At 46.5% G+C, this 15,379-nt stretch overlaps 1 protein-coding gene across 4 annotated transcripts in view; it reads right to left on the bottom strand.

Annotated features, from left to right (window-relative positions):
• Positions 1-15,379, bottom strand: part of USP4 (ubiquitin specific peptidase 4) — a 149,660-nt gene that overhangs the window by 29,164 nt on the left and 105,117 nt on the right. The gene's annotated exons all lie outside the window — the stretch shown is intronic.

The raw sequence follows: 15,379 nt of genomic DNA, 5'->3' as shown, positions 1-15,379 counted from the left end.
TAGTGAAACAACATCATAAGAACCAAGCAACTGGAAGCTGAACAACTGAGAGGAAAAAGGCTTCTAGTCCATCTGCCCAAAATTCTAGTTTGTTTTTGTTAAGGCCTATTTAATTTAAACTCCAAATGAAGACTTGGGAGAAAAGATGCTTTTGTTAAAGATTCAACATCCCCAGAAGTTCAATTAAGGTTTGAGAATTCACAATGTACATCTCTTGAGATGTCCCAGAAGTCCTCCAGGAAATCCATGAAACACCAGAGTTGATATTCCAGATATTACCTTCCCCAAAAACCCTCGAAACAAAACAAAGCTTTTCAGATTTTCCTTAGCCATAATAAAGGGACCAAGAAAAAAAAAAAAAGGCTCAAATCCTGTACTTTAAAAACACTTTCCGGAGCATCTTTCAAAACCAATCGGGATTAAAACATCGGCACTAACACAAGACATCCTTTGTTAAAGTTATGTGGAAAAAGTAGTGTAGTGCCCTCTATCCTCTACCTCCATAAACCTCTGAATGCTCTCCCTCCCAAAGTGCCTGTTTGGCAATGTATCTGAACATAAGGCAGCCCTGTGTACAGCGAGACCTGTTCCAATGCTTGCTGATGCTGGGGTCAAAGCCCTCATCTGACACTTAAGGGATCCTGCTGACAAAAGCAACAGAATGAAAGTCATAACTGTACTGTCACGCTCTGCCATGGTTCTGCTTTTCACTGAAGGGAGGTGTGACATCCCCAGTGTACAATCTGAACTGCGAAATCATTGTGACCCCGTAACTCTCTAGCTCAGGACACCTCTTACGCTGCTCTGTGAGTGAAAGACAGCCCCTTCCAGGCTTTTCTCTCACACAGCCATCAGCATATGAAGGCACATCCAGCAAAGTTACATGAATGCTCTCCCAGCCACTCGTGAACTCTATACAGGGAGACACTCCATCAAAAGGTAATGGATATGCAACAGCCTTTGTTAACCTGAGTAGAGATTCCCCCAAATACTTCAGTCAAAGCACACTGGTTTAAATAAAATATTAAAACCAGTTTATTAACTATAAAAAGATAGATTTTAAGTGATTATAACTGGTAAAGGCATAAAAGTCAGAATTGGTTATAAAAGGAAATAAAACAACATTGCAATCTAATTCCTAAACATAACCAAGTATATAAAACAGGCTTTTTCCTTCCAATTGGGACCACCCCTCTCAGTTCAATGATGCTACCTTTCAAATGCTCTTGCTACCATGAGGAGAGATGGGGAAGGAGAGGTAATGAAGAAGCCATTGTCTCTTATTTTATACCCTCCTACTCTCCTTAAGGAATACCCTCCTGCTGGGGTGCAGACACTCAGTCTGTGGTATACATGAGATTTGAAGTGTATTGCAAATTTCTTGCTTATACTGTCTGCATATGTGCTGTTTGGAGAACATGTAAGGCCTCGGTTTACAGTCCTCTGGTATCTCTAAGGAGCTAGTCTGTGGGCATTTTCCAGGACTCTCAATATGTTTCAGTAACAAACATATAGCAAAATCTCATAACTCCATATACTAATTAACAACATTTATTGAATTCAAAACTCCATAATCATAAAACTCAAGCACACCAAGAGTGATTCTGTTCTCCTATCTGCAGAACAAACTTAACTTGCTTTATTGATTCTCTCATCAAAACAATGCTGGATGGATGTTACAAAGAACTGACCATTTAGGAGTGAAAATGTTCCCTTTTTGGAACCCCTTCATGAAGCAGTACTAGTATAAGAAGAAACAAAAAAGCTGCCAGGCCAGGTTTTCTAAGGACCCTAGAACTCCATACCGCTTGAGCGATGAACTTTGGATTACATAAAACAAATGCATACATGTGGTCCTTAATTTCAGTGTTCAGGAGGATAATTCTCACAGGGTTGCCCAGGGTCTCATATCCCCCACAACAGCCCTGTGATTATTCCTGGTGTTCCCAGATATCAACCATATTCACAGGCACAATTAGTAACATTAAATTATATATTTTGTTTCTGGCAGTGCCCACAATGCAATAGGCACTTTCCAGATGCTATGAAAGGATTGTCCCTTCCTGAAGGGCTCACAATCTAAATAACAGATTTGATCTGTCGCGTGAGACTACAGACACAGCTGTGTGAAAGTTATATCTCCTTCGGGCTCAGATTAGAGCCACCCTCTCCTCCTCTCCACACCAAACAGAATTTCAGGGGCCACAGATGAATGGAGCCTGAAGGACTCCAGACTCTTCGAGAATTACACCCCCCAACCAGTGAAGTCAATGGGAACTGCTGGGCAGCTGGCACTTTCAAAGTCGGGCCATTTATTTAGGGTTTTAAATATGGATCTGGGGGCCTATATTTAGGGCATCCATTTTGGAAAATCTTGGACTGATTAATTCTCAATAACGCTTGGGAGACCTGCTGCAAATGAGTGAGTAAGCAAACAAGGCAGGTATAATACAACTTATCATCAGATGAAACTTGCACAGCTGGCTCCACTCCCAGCTCTGCACACTAAGGCACAGACCTCAATATTGGTGCAAAAAAGGGTAACAACATTGTAATTCACTATAATTTTAGGTTATTACAAACTCACCTTTGCCTTTACTGAATTTTAGGAGGTATTTACAATTCTTTTCCATATACAAAATGCTTTGAGATCAACAGCTTATGTATTTAAGTCTTCAATTGTCTGTTTTATTAAAAGAAGTGTTCATGCTAATTAAACAAATTCCTAGAAAAAACTTTCTTCCAGTAAGAGACAGGCCCAAAAAGCTTCAAGGAGTTTACCTCTTTCTTGCTCACCTCCAGGTCCAATTACAGACTATGAAATGCAGGTTCTCTAAGATGTGTGGTCCCTATCTGTATTCTATGCACACCATACACCTGAGTCTGGAAATTTTTAGAAAGCAGTGTCCAAAGGTCTGCACATGTGCAATTGTTCTCCTCATGCTCCAAACAAAGAGTATAAAGGCCAGTATGGACTGATGCCTCTCCAGTTCCTTTCCTTACTATGAAGCTGGCTATGATCCACAGCAGAGGGGCGGGGGGCAGGTAGAGGAATACAGATTGGGACCACACATCTCAAAGAACTTCCAGTTACAGGTAAGTAACCGCCATTTCTTCTTCGAATCATGGTCCCTATGTGTATTCCATATGAGAGATTAGTAAGCAGCAGTCAACAGGAAGTGTGTGTGAGGATGCAAATGTTATGGCTGTCTGTAATACCATTGTCCCCACAGCTGTATCTGTATTAGAAGACTGGACCAAAGCTTAGTGTCTTGTGAAGTTGTGTAAGGAGCTCCAGCTAGCTGCCCTCCGTATATCTAGTAAAGGTATGTCTTGCAAAGATACCACAGAGGTTGTTTACACTCTGGTGAAGTGGGCTTTCACTGCCTCTGGGCAAGGTGGGGGATATGAGCAAGATGATGCAGCCTGAGATCCATTTAGAATCTCTTCGCACATAGAGCTTGATCTCTCAATCTCTGCTATGGAAATAAAGTCTAGGTTTCTTTCTAATTACTTTTGTTCTCTGTAGATAAATGGCCTGTGCCCAGTTTACATCTAAGGGGAGGGATAGCTCAAAGGTTTGAGCACTGGCCTGCTAAACCCAGGTTTGTGAGTTCAATCCTTGAGGGGGCCACTTAGGGATCTGGGGCAAAAATCTGTCTAGGGATTGGTCCTGCTTTGAGCAGGGAGTTGGACTAGACCTCCTGAGGTCCCTTCCAACCCTGATATTCTATGATTCTAAGGAGTGAAGTCTCCTCTCTCATCAGGGGTATGCAGTTTTGGAAAAAATACTAGTAAGTGGACAGGTTGATTCGTATGAAACTCCCAAATTACTTCAGGAGTGAATTTTGGGTGGAAGCAAAGAAAGACATTCTCTTTATGAAAAATGGTATACAGCTCATCTGCTATGAGCACTCCCAGGTCATTCAGCCTTCTGGCTGATTAGATAGCAACTAGAAAGGGAACTTCCATTGAGAGATCAAACAGAGCAGATGGCTAATGGTTTGAAAGGAGGTTTGATGAGAAGTGAAAGAGCAAGGTTGAGGTCCCATGGAGATGTTGGCTACTCCGCCAGTGGAAAAGATCTAAGAAGTCCGTTAAAGAATCTAGTTGTTGTAGGATGAGTGAAGATAGTGTGATCCTTGATAGGTGCTGATTGCTGCCCAATGGGCCTGTAGGGAACTGACAGAAAAACCCAATGTCTTAATGGTGAGTAGGTAATTGAGGATAGCTGGGATCCCAGCAGATTCTGGAGATAACTGGTGTTATCATGATCAAGAGAAGAAATGCTTCCATTTGGCTGAATAATACTTCCTGGTAGAATCCTTCCTGCTATGGTTGAGGATGGATTGAACCACTACTGAACATGTGCGCTCTACCTCTGATGTCTATCCAAATACCAGGTCTTGAGTTGTAGTGGCACTGGGTTGGGATGCTTGATTGAAAAGCAGACTTTGACTCCCTCAGGGAACTGATGGGCAGGATCCTCTGGGAGGCTAATATGACGGGGAAAGGAGTCCAGGAGAGCTGGCTGTATTTTAAAGAAGCCTTATTAAGGTTGCAGGAACAAACCATACTGATGTGTAGAAAGAATAGTAAACATGGCAGGTGACCAGCTTGGCTTAATAGTGAAATCCTTGCTGATCTTAAATACAAAAAAGAAACTTACAAGAAGTGGAAGATTGGACAAATGACCAGGGAGGAGTATAAAAATATTGCTCAGGAATGCAGGAGTGAAATCAGAAAGGCCAAATCACACTTGGAGTTGCAGCTAGCAAGATTCACCAAGGGCAAGTCATTCTTGACTAACCTAACTGCCTTCTATGACAAGATAACTGCCTCTGTGGATGAGGGGAAAGCAGTGGACTTGTTAGTCGTTGACTTTAGCAAAGCTTTTGATACAGTCTCCCCACAGTATTCTTGACAACAAGTTAAAGAAGTATGGGCTGGATGAATGGACTATAAAGGTGGATAGAAAGCTGGCTAGATCATCGGGCTCAATGAGTAGTGATCACTGGCTCCATGTCTAGTTGGCAAACGGTATCAAGCGGAGTGCCCCAAGGGTCGGTCCTGGGGCCAGTTTTGTTCAGTATCTTCATTGATGATCTGGAGGATGGCGTGGATTGCACCCTCAGCAAGTTTGCAAATGACACTAAACTGGGAGGAGTGGTAGATACTCTGGAGGGTAGGGATAGGATACAGAGGGACCTAGACAAATTAGAGGATTGGGCCAAAAGAAATCTGATGAGGTTCAACAAGAACAAGTGCAGAGTCCTGCACTTAGGATGGAAGAATCCCATGCACTGCTACAGACTAGGGACCACGTGGCTAGGCAGCAGTTCTGCAGAAAAGGACCTAGACTGTTCTCAGTGGTACCAGATGACAGAACAAAGAGTAATGATCTCAAGTTGCAGTGGGGGAGGTTTAGGTTGGATATTAGCAAAACTTTTTCACTAGGAAGGTGGTGAAGCACTGGAATGAGTTACCTAAGGAGGTGGTGGAATCACCTTCTTAGAGGTTTTTACGGTCAGGCTTAACAAAGCCCTGGCTGGGATGATTTAGTTGGGGATTGGTCCTGCTTTGGGCAGGGGGTTGGATTAGATGACCTTCCAGCCCTGATATTCTATGATTGTGCTGCTGTGTTGCATCAGCAAATCCAGAAATGGTCGGAGGTTGATGGGCAGACAGGTTGAAAGCTTCATGAGGTCCAAGAACCAGAACTGCCTTGGGCCAAGTTGGGCTCGATGAGGATTACCTGAGCTCTGTCATGATGGATTTTTCACAGGACTTGTGGTATCAGTGGGATGAAAGGGAAGGCATATGTGAAGTGATCCGTCCAGGGTTACTTGAAGGGTGTCGCCCTTCAAGTCTCAGCCCAGAGCCACTCTGGAGCAGTACAGAGTGAGTTTTCTGTTCCCTGGTGAGGCAAAGAGATTGCAGGATGGTGTTCCTCCTTGGTTGCAGAGATCATTGAGAATGGAATCATGACTCTCCCATTCGTGGTTTGTTGAAAAAATGTCTGCTGAGAGTCTCTGCTAGGGAGTTGTGCATGTCTGGCTGGTATACTGTGTGACGGGTTAGATCACAGAAACCTCCCCCTTGGGCGCTGCCAACTGACGTGCCAAGACTATTTCTGCCCCTGCTTTCCCTGCCAGCTCGGGACCCCAGCACCCTGTCGTGTTAAGCCAGACATGCCCATCTGCTCCAACACAGACCCAGGGTCTGAATTACTTGCCCCAAAAGCTGCAGACTTAACTGAAAGCAGTTTACAGAAATGTTCCTGCCTTTAACACTCAGATGCCCAACTCCCAATGGGGTCCAAACCCAAATAAATCTGTTACTCAACTTGTTCGTCCTCTATAACACTGATAGAGAGATATGCACAGCTGTTTGCCCTCCCCTTCCCTTGGGTATTAATACATATTCTGGGTTAATTAATAAGTAAAAAGTGATTTTATTAAATACAGACAGGAGGATTTAAGTGGTTCCAAGTAGTAACAGAGCAAAGTGAACTACCAAGTAAAATAAAATAGAACACGCAAGTCTATGTTTAATACAGTAAGAAACTGAATACAGCTAAGATCCTCACCAGTTTCAGAATGCTTCCTTTTATAGACTAATCTCCTTTTAGTCTGGGTCCAGCAATCACTCACACCCCTTGCAGTCACAGTCCTTTGTTCCAGTTTCTTTCAGGTATCTTTGGGGGCGAAGAGGCCCTCTTTTTAGCCAGCTGAAGACAAAATGGAGGGGTCTCCCCTGGGCTTAAATAGACTCTCTCTTTTGGGTGGAGACCCCCTCCTCTCTCCTATGCAAAGTCCAGCTACAGAATGGAGTTTTGGAGTCACCTGGGCAAGTCACATGCCCATGCATGACTCAGTTCCTTACCAGCCAAGCCATATTCCTGGGAAAGCCCAGATGTGGACTGGTGTCTCCAAGTTCATTGTAGGCTTAAGTGTTTCTTGATTGGGCACGTACTGAGAATAGTTTTTTCTCAGGAAGCTGACCAACTGCTTCACTACAGCCTACTTAGAATCAAAAAGGTATGCAGCCAATATTCATAACTTCAAATACAAAAATGATACATACATACAAATAGGATCAATAGATTCAGTAGATCATAACCTTTACAGAGATATGTTACATGGCATATGTAGCATAAAACACATACATATACATATATACAGATATACTGTGACAGACCCAGACCAGTGGGGTACAGAGTCTGGTAGAAGGAAAATACACTGGTCACTGGATGAGTAGTTTTTTGTTCCCTGAGTGACCAGAGAAGGGGCTGCACTAGAGTAATCAGGAACCTGCTAGAACCAGTTAAGGCAGGCAGGCTAATTAGGACTCCTGGAGCCAATTAAGAAGAAGCTGCTAGAATCAATTAAGGGAGGCTAATCAAGGCACTTGGGTTTTAAAAGGAGCTCACTTAAGTTTGTGGTACGAGTGTGAGGAGCTGGGAGCAAGGAGCTGAGAGTGAGAGGGTGTGCTGCTGGAGGACTGAGGAGCACAGGCGTTATCAGACACCAGGAGGAAGGTCCTGTGGTGAGAATAAGGAAGGTGTTTGGAGGAGGCCATGGGGAAGTAACCCAGGGAGTTGTAGCTGTCATGCACTGTTACAGGAGGCACTATAGACAGCTGCAGTCCACAGGGCCCTGGGCTGGAACCTGGAGTAGAGAGCGGGCCCGGGTTCCCCCCAAACCTCCCAATTGACCTGGACTGTTGGTTCTTCCAGAGGGGAAGGTCTCTGGGCTGTTCCCCAACCCACATGGTGAATCTCTGCGGCAAGAAAATCCGCCAATAAGCGCAGGACCCACCAAGATAGAGGAGGAACTTTGCCACACTGGTGTCAGGAGTGGGATCTTGGGGTGCACAGCGTGGCGGAAGAAGGAGGGTGATTAAAAAACAAAAACAAAAAAGGAGAGGGTTTATTTTTTTCACCACAATGGATGACGTAATACAGGCACTGATACAAGCTACGGTGGCCCAGCAGAAGGCTACCCGTGTCCAGGCAGCCGCCCAACAGGAGGCAGTGCGGCTGCAGCAAGAGACTAATCACCTGCTGATAGCTCGGTCTTGAGCAGCCTGGTCCATGTTGCGGGAACTGGTAAACTAGGTGAAGTCCCTTACAGAGCTGAACCGCGGCCATGATGGGACGCGGCTCATACGGGCCAGCCATTGGCTGCAGAAAGTGACACCGAAGGATGATGTAGAGGCATACCTTCTGGCCTTTGAGAGGACAGCCCTATGGGAGGCCTGGCCTCAAGATCAGTGGTCCGGCATCCTTGCCCCATTCTTGTGTGGGGAGGCCCAGAAGGCCTACCATGATCTGCCTGAAGAGGCTGAGGCAGACTACCCCCAGCTGAAAGCAGAGATCCTGGCCAGATCTGGGATAACGACAGCAGTGCGGGCCCAGTAGTATCACGGTTGGAGGTACCAGGAAGACAAAACTCCGCGGTCCCAATTGTATGACCTCATCCATCTCGCATGAAAGTGGTTGCAAACAGAGTCCCAGAGTCCAGAAGAGATACTAGCGGTTCTGGTCATCGACCGATACATGAGGGGACTACCACCAGACCTTCGTGCCTGGGTAAGCCAGAACGAACCCTCCACCTATGACGAAGTAGAGGTAGAGAGGCGAAGGACAGCGAGGGAGCTGACCTGACCAGTTAAGGAAGAGGCACCCTGAGTTAAACTAGCAGCACCAAGCCCTAAAGTTCGGGTGACTGGGCCACCAGGAGGGCCCAGGAGGAAAAAGAGAGAGGCTGAAGGCCCATCAGAGGCCATAAAGAGTTGAAGCACTGAGGGAGAAGAGAATCATGATGTTAGACTGCCCAAACCAAGAGACCGGGGAACGCCTAGGGCTCCATACAGATGTTATGCCTGCGGGGAGTGGGGGACACATAGCTGCACAGTGTCCCAATGCTGAGGAGCCTATGCAGTGTAACCTGGGGAACTGGGCAGATCCATGCTCCCTAATCCACCTTGTGGGGGTCTCACTAACCCCACATATGTATACCAGACCAGTGAAACTAAATGGGGTAGGGACCACGGAACTGGTTGATTCGGGGAGTGCTATCACGCTTATCTCAGGGAAGCTCGTGAAGCGTAGTCAGCTGCTATAGGCTAAACGTACGGAGATAACATGTCCATGGGACAGTTAGTTACTACCCCACCATCCCAGTAAAAATCAAGATCCAAGGGAACACTACTGAGGTAGCAGCAGGAATAGTCCCTAAACTCCCATACCTGGTGCTCATAGGGAGGGACTTCCCAGGGTTTGGAAACTTACTCCCAGTAGGGGAATTGGAGAAAGATGGGAACCCTAAAATTGGTGAGGCATCCACAGCAGACTGTCAACCCCCAATCTTCTCTGAAATATCCCCAGATTTGTTCTCCACTCCCAGACAGGGTAGAAAGACAAAAAGGGAAAGAAGGGCAGCTAAGGCCTTGGGAACGCGAATACTGACCCAAAGCCAGAGGGTCGCTCTTGTAGGTAGGCAGATCCGCGCAGCTGAAAAGAAGGCCACTCAAGAGGGACAAGCACCTGAGTCTGACCCCCACCCTAATGCTTCTGAACCAGTAGAGGCAACAGAGACTGGGCCCCTAGATCTTGGGCAGATTAGCCCCGGGAGAGGAAATTTTGAATGGGACCAGGCAGAAGACCCAAGGTATGACAACATTAGGAAGGAGGTGACTGAAATAGATGGGGTCCCCGTGGAAGGGAAAACCCAGGGACCAGGACCCTACTTCATAATGAAGAAGGATCTCTTATACCGGGTTGCACCAGTACTATGCAGGAGCAGAAGGTACAGCAGATCCTAGTACCTCAAAAACACCAGAACGCTGTATTAAGTCTTGTTCATAGTCATCTTTTTGGGGGACATTTGGGGGTAGAGAAGACCCTGGCACGAGTCCAACGATGGTTCTTCTGGCCCGGAGTACATGAAGAAGTGCAAAGGTACTGTGCCTCCTGCCCGGAGTGTCAGCTGCACAGTCCCCGTCCCCACTTGAGGGCACCTTTAGTACCCCTTCCCATCATAGAGGTCCCCTTCGAGCGAATAGCCATGGACCTAGTGGGAGCCCTGGAGAAGACGGCTCGGGGCCACCAATATATACTTGTTGTTTTGGACTATGCTACTCACTACCCAGAAGCCTCCCCCTGAGGAACACGGCCTCTAAAACTATAGCCAAACGGCTGGTGGGGATCTTTGCCCGAATGGGGCTACCGAAGGAGATATTAACTGACCAAAGAACCCCATTTATGACAAAGCTAATGAAGGACCTCTGTACGCTACTCCATATACATACCCTGAGAACTTCGGTCTACCATCTGCAGACTGATGGGTTGGTAGAAAGGTTTAACTGAACTCTCAAGGCTACGATAAGGAAGGTGGTAAGTCGGGATGGGAAGGATTGGGACACCCTACTACCTTACCTTATGTTCGCTATCCGGGAGATACCTCAGGCCTAAACTGGGTTTTCCCCCTTTGAGTTATTATACGGGCGTCACCCCCGTGGCATACTAGATATTGCCAAAGAGATCTGGGAAGAGGAACCCAATGAGAGGAGAAATATAATAGAGCATGTAATGCAGATGCGACACCAGATAGCCCGGGTTACCCCTATTGTACGGGAACATTTGGAGAAGGCACAGGAGGCCCAGTGAACCCATTACAATCGCCAGGCAAAAGTGTGACAGTTCCAACCAGGGGATCAGGTTATGGTGTCGTTACCCACGGCAGAAAGCAAGCTTCTGGCCCAATGGCAGGGGCCCTATGAGGTGGTTGAACCCATGGGGGAAGTAACCTACAAGGTGCAGCAGCCAGGACGTAGAAAACAAGAACAGATTTATCACGTTAACCTTCTGAAACCCTGGCATGCACAACGGTCCAAAAAGACCTAACCCAGGAAAACAAGCCTTCCAAACAGGTGAGAGTGTCTCCCGATTTAACACCAGACCAGAAGAATGGGGTGTCTGAGATGATCTTCCAGAACAAAGATGTGTTCTCGACAAAACCGGGTCGAACAACCGAGACATATCACCACATCGTCACGAACCCTGGGGCCAGAGTAACAATGAGGCCCTATTGGGTGCCAGTGGCAAAAAGGGAGGAAATAAAAGCAGAAGTAAAAAAAATGCTGGAGTTGGGGATCATCGAAGAATCCCACAGTCAGTGGTCCAGCCCAATCGTGCTGGTGCCCAACCTGATGGCACCACAAGATATTGCAATGACTTCCGGTGACTAAACGAAGTATCCCAGTTTGATGAGTACCCCATACCTCGCATAGATGAGCTAGTGGACCGTCTGGGTAATGCCCGGTACTTGACTACCCGAGACTTGACAAAGTGGTACTGGCAGATTCCTCTTGCAGAAGACGCAAAGGAAAAGACTGCGTTCTCTATACCAGAGGGTCTTTTTCAATATACTGTCCTCCCTTTTGGACTACATGGGGCCCCAGCTACCTTCCAGCGGCCTCATGGACAAGCTATTACGCCCGCATAACAGTTATGCTGCTGCCTACTTGAATGATGTGGTCATTCATACCCCAGACTGGGAAACCCACCTGGAGAAGGTGGAAGCAGTCCTCGATACCTTCAGGCGAGCTGGCCTTACAGCAAACCCTGCCAAGTGTGCTGTAGGGTTTACAGAGGCCAAATGTCTTGGCTACATTGTGGGAAAAGGTTTGGTAAAACCCCAAGTGAATAAGTTAGAGGCCATCCAAAATTGGCCCCGACCAAGTCGCAAGAAACAAGTCCGGGCGTTCCTAGGTGTGGTGGGGTATTACCAACGATTTATCCCCCACTTTGCCACAAGGGCAAGCCCCCCGACAGACCTAGTGAAAGCCCGTGGACCTGATCTGGTAAGATGGTCTGACGCAGCAGAGGAAGCATTCACAGACCTACGGACTGCCCTCTGCAGTAACCCTGTACTGATAGCCCCTGATTTCACTAAGGAGTTTATCCTGCAGACAGATGCATCGGAAGTAGGGTTGGGGGCCGTTCTATCACAGATGGTCGGGGAGGAGGAACACCCAATTCTATACCTCAGTCGGAAACTCCTTCCAAGGGAACAAAACTATGCAGTGGTGGAGAGAGAATGCCTTGCTGTAAAATGGGCCATGGAAACATTGCGCTACTACCTGCTCAGGCGCAGATTTGTCCTCGTAACTGACCATGCCCCTCTTCAATGGATGCAGCGGAACAAGGAGAAGAACACAAGGGTGACCAGATGGTTCTTATCCCTCCAATCTTTCCAGTTCAGTGTGCAACACAGAGCAGGGAGCCATCATGGCAACGCCGATGGCTTGTCACGTGTGCACTGTCTGGCGTCCCAAGCTGCCCAATCCCTTGGCGTTGAGCAGGGGGGAGGGATATGTGACAGACCCAGACCAGTGGGGTACAGGAGTCTGGTAGAGGGCAAATATACTGGTCACTGGATGAGTAGTTTTCTGTTCCCTGAGTGACCAGAGAAGGGGCTACACTAGAGTAATCAGGAACCTGCTAGAACCAGTTAAGACAGGCAGGCTAATTAGGACACCTGGAGCCAATTAAGAAGAAGCTGCTAGAATCAATTAAGGGAGGCTAATCAAGGCACCTGGGTTTTAAAAGGAGCTCACTTCAGTTTGTGATGTGAGTGTGAGGAGCTGGGAGCAAGGAGCTGAGAGTGAGAGGGTGTGCTGCTGGAGGACTGAGGAGCACAAGCGTTATCAGACACCAGGAGGAAGGTCCTGTGGTGAGAATAAGGTGTTTGGAGGAGGCCATGGGGAAGTAGCCCAGGGAGTTGTAGCTGTCACGCAGCTGTTACAGGAGGCACTATAGACAGCTGCAGTTCACAGTGCCCTGGGCCAGAACCCGGAGTAGAGAGCGGGCCCGGGTTCCCCCCAAACCTCCCAATGGACCTGGACTGTGGGTTCTTCCAGAGGGGAAGGTCTCTGAGCTGTTCCCCAACCCACATGGTGAATCTCTGCGGCAAGAAAATCCGCCAATAAGCACAGGACCCACCAAGATAGAGGAGGAACTTTGTCACTATATTATATATATTATATATATACACACACACACACACACACACACACACACACACACAAGCATATTTCCATAAAGCCTTACAGGTGGCACCGTCACATACTGCTAGTAGGGTTATGTGGTATTTGATACTCCAATTCCAGAGGTCGACTGTCTCCACACACAGGAGGAGGGAATTTGTTCCCTCCTGCTTGTTTATGTAGAAGATAGTTGTCATTTTGTCCAACATTACTTGGATATGTCAGGATCAGATGAGCAGGAAGAATGCATTGCACGCCCAACAGACTGCCCTTAATTCCATTACATTGATGTATGTCCTGGCCTTCTGAGGGGTCCAGGTGCCTTGTGTGATGCGATTGTTTATATGAACTCCCCAATCTAATAAAGCAGCATCTGTGATTATAGTCACCTTGGGTACAGGTGTGAAGAAGGGAATTCCCACCCAAACTTTCTCTGGCTTTGTCCACTGAGTGAGCGAAACCAAAACCTTGGTTGGAATTCTTACTTTGGCACTCATGATTAGTTTTTCTGGTGAGTAGACAGACTGAAGCCAGGTTTGTAGGCAGTGCAGATGGAGCCTGGCAAACGGTGTAACAAGGGTACATGAGGCCATATGGTCACGGAGGAAAAGGCAAGACTTGACTGACTTGACTGAGGGTGACCTGTTTTATTAGATCACTCTTGATGTGGAATCTCTCTGTGGGAAGACAGGCTATTGCTGTAGTTGAGTCCAGGGTTGCTCTTATGAAGTCTATGGACATCTTGGGTTTCAAAGTAGACTTTTTGAGGAAAGATAAACGAAGTAGGAATGCTGGGAGCTGACACAAAAGCTAATCTCCAGCAAAGCTCACTCTTGCTGAGGCAAAGAGGTAACAGAGTAGCTCACAATTCTATGTATCCACAGCAGCATGTTATGCAAAGCTAGCCCAAATGGAAAGAGTCTGAACTGGAAGCAGTCCTGCCCAAAGAGGAATCTGAGGAACCTTCTGTGGGATGGGTAAATGTCTATATGAAAGTACATGTCTTTAATATCAAGGGCCATGAACCAAGTGCCCCCTTTCAGAGAGGTGATTATTGATGTCAATGTGACCATGTGGAATTCTAATTTTTGGTTGAATACATTGTTGGTGAAGATCAAGAATCGGTTTCCATCCACTGGATTTCTTGAGGACCAAGAAATATGGGGAATAGAACCCCTTCCCCTGATATTGAGGGGGTACTGGTTCTATGACTCTTTTCTGGATAAGAGAATTTACCTCTTGAAGAAGAATCTCCTTGTGAGAGAGTGGTCCCTGAAAAGGAGCCAGGAAGAGGGTTTGTGGTGGGGAGGTGAGAAACTCAATAATGTAGCCTTAGTGGATGACGTCTAGTCCCACATGTCTGTAATTATTTTTGCCCAGCTGAGAGCAAAGAGGGTAATTCAGCTTCCAAAGGCATAAGAGACAACGAGGTATGCCAATAATGTCAGTACGCAGTCCTTGAACATACCATCAGAAAAACCCCTTGGATGATAGGTGAAGTTATGGCCCTTTACTCCTAACATGCAGGATCATATACGCATTGATGATAGAACACCTGAGGAGATGGTGGTCTGGGCCTATAGGGTGGCTTGTGATGTTTCCTCTTCGAGGCCAGGGCATAAATGCCCAGGGAGCAGAGGGCTGTTCTAAAGTCTTTTTGAATGTGTCAAGAAACAATTGGTCTTCTCATTAAACAAGTCAGACATGTGAAAGGAAAGGTCCTCAATGGTACTCTGGACCATCTTAGGGAACCATGCAACCATGACTCATGCCTTTTAACTACAGCTCTAGTGATGGCTCTACGGGCAGTATCAGCTGTATCTACTGCCACTTGAAGTGATGTCTTGGCCAGCAGCCTGCCTTCATCAATAAGGGTTTGGCACTGGGCTTTGTTTTCCTGGGAAAGTCTGTTTTAAAGTCTGCAAACAGCATGGACAAAAATCAGTGATTAAAAAAAAAAAAATCGATTATTTAAATCAGGTTGGTTTTTTTTTATAAAATGCTTTTTGAGGAAAAAACCTATTTAAGATAGTGTGGAAGCAGAGAAAGAACTGACAGGAAGGGGATGCAATGCATGACAGTTCGTTAGCAAGAGTTAGGCTAACTGTAACCCTAATAACGCGAGATTTGTAGAAGCGAGGAATGTGTGAGGCGAGTGGGAAAGAACTGTGTGAGAAGTTGCTGCGACCTTGTGTAGATAATATGGAATGTAGACTAAGAGTCTACATTAGTGAGCAAAACAAGATATCAGAATGACCTATGTATAAACAAAATGCAGCTGTTGCTTATTATTGTCTGTAACAAAAGGTATAAATGCTTGCTGTAA

This window comes from Trachemys scripta, chromosome 7, assembly GCF_013100865.1.
Source record: "Trachemys scripta elegans isolate TJP31775 chromosome 7, CAS_Tse_1.0, whole genome shotgun sequence".
Lineage (NCBI taxonomy): Eukaryota > Metazoa > Chordata > Testudines > Emydidae > Trachemys > Trachemys scripta.
Note: the sequence above shows the minus strand (reverse complement) of the source record. Positions and strands in the feature narration are given on the sequence as shown.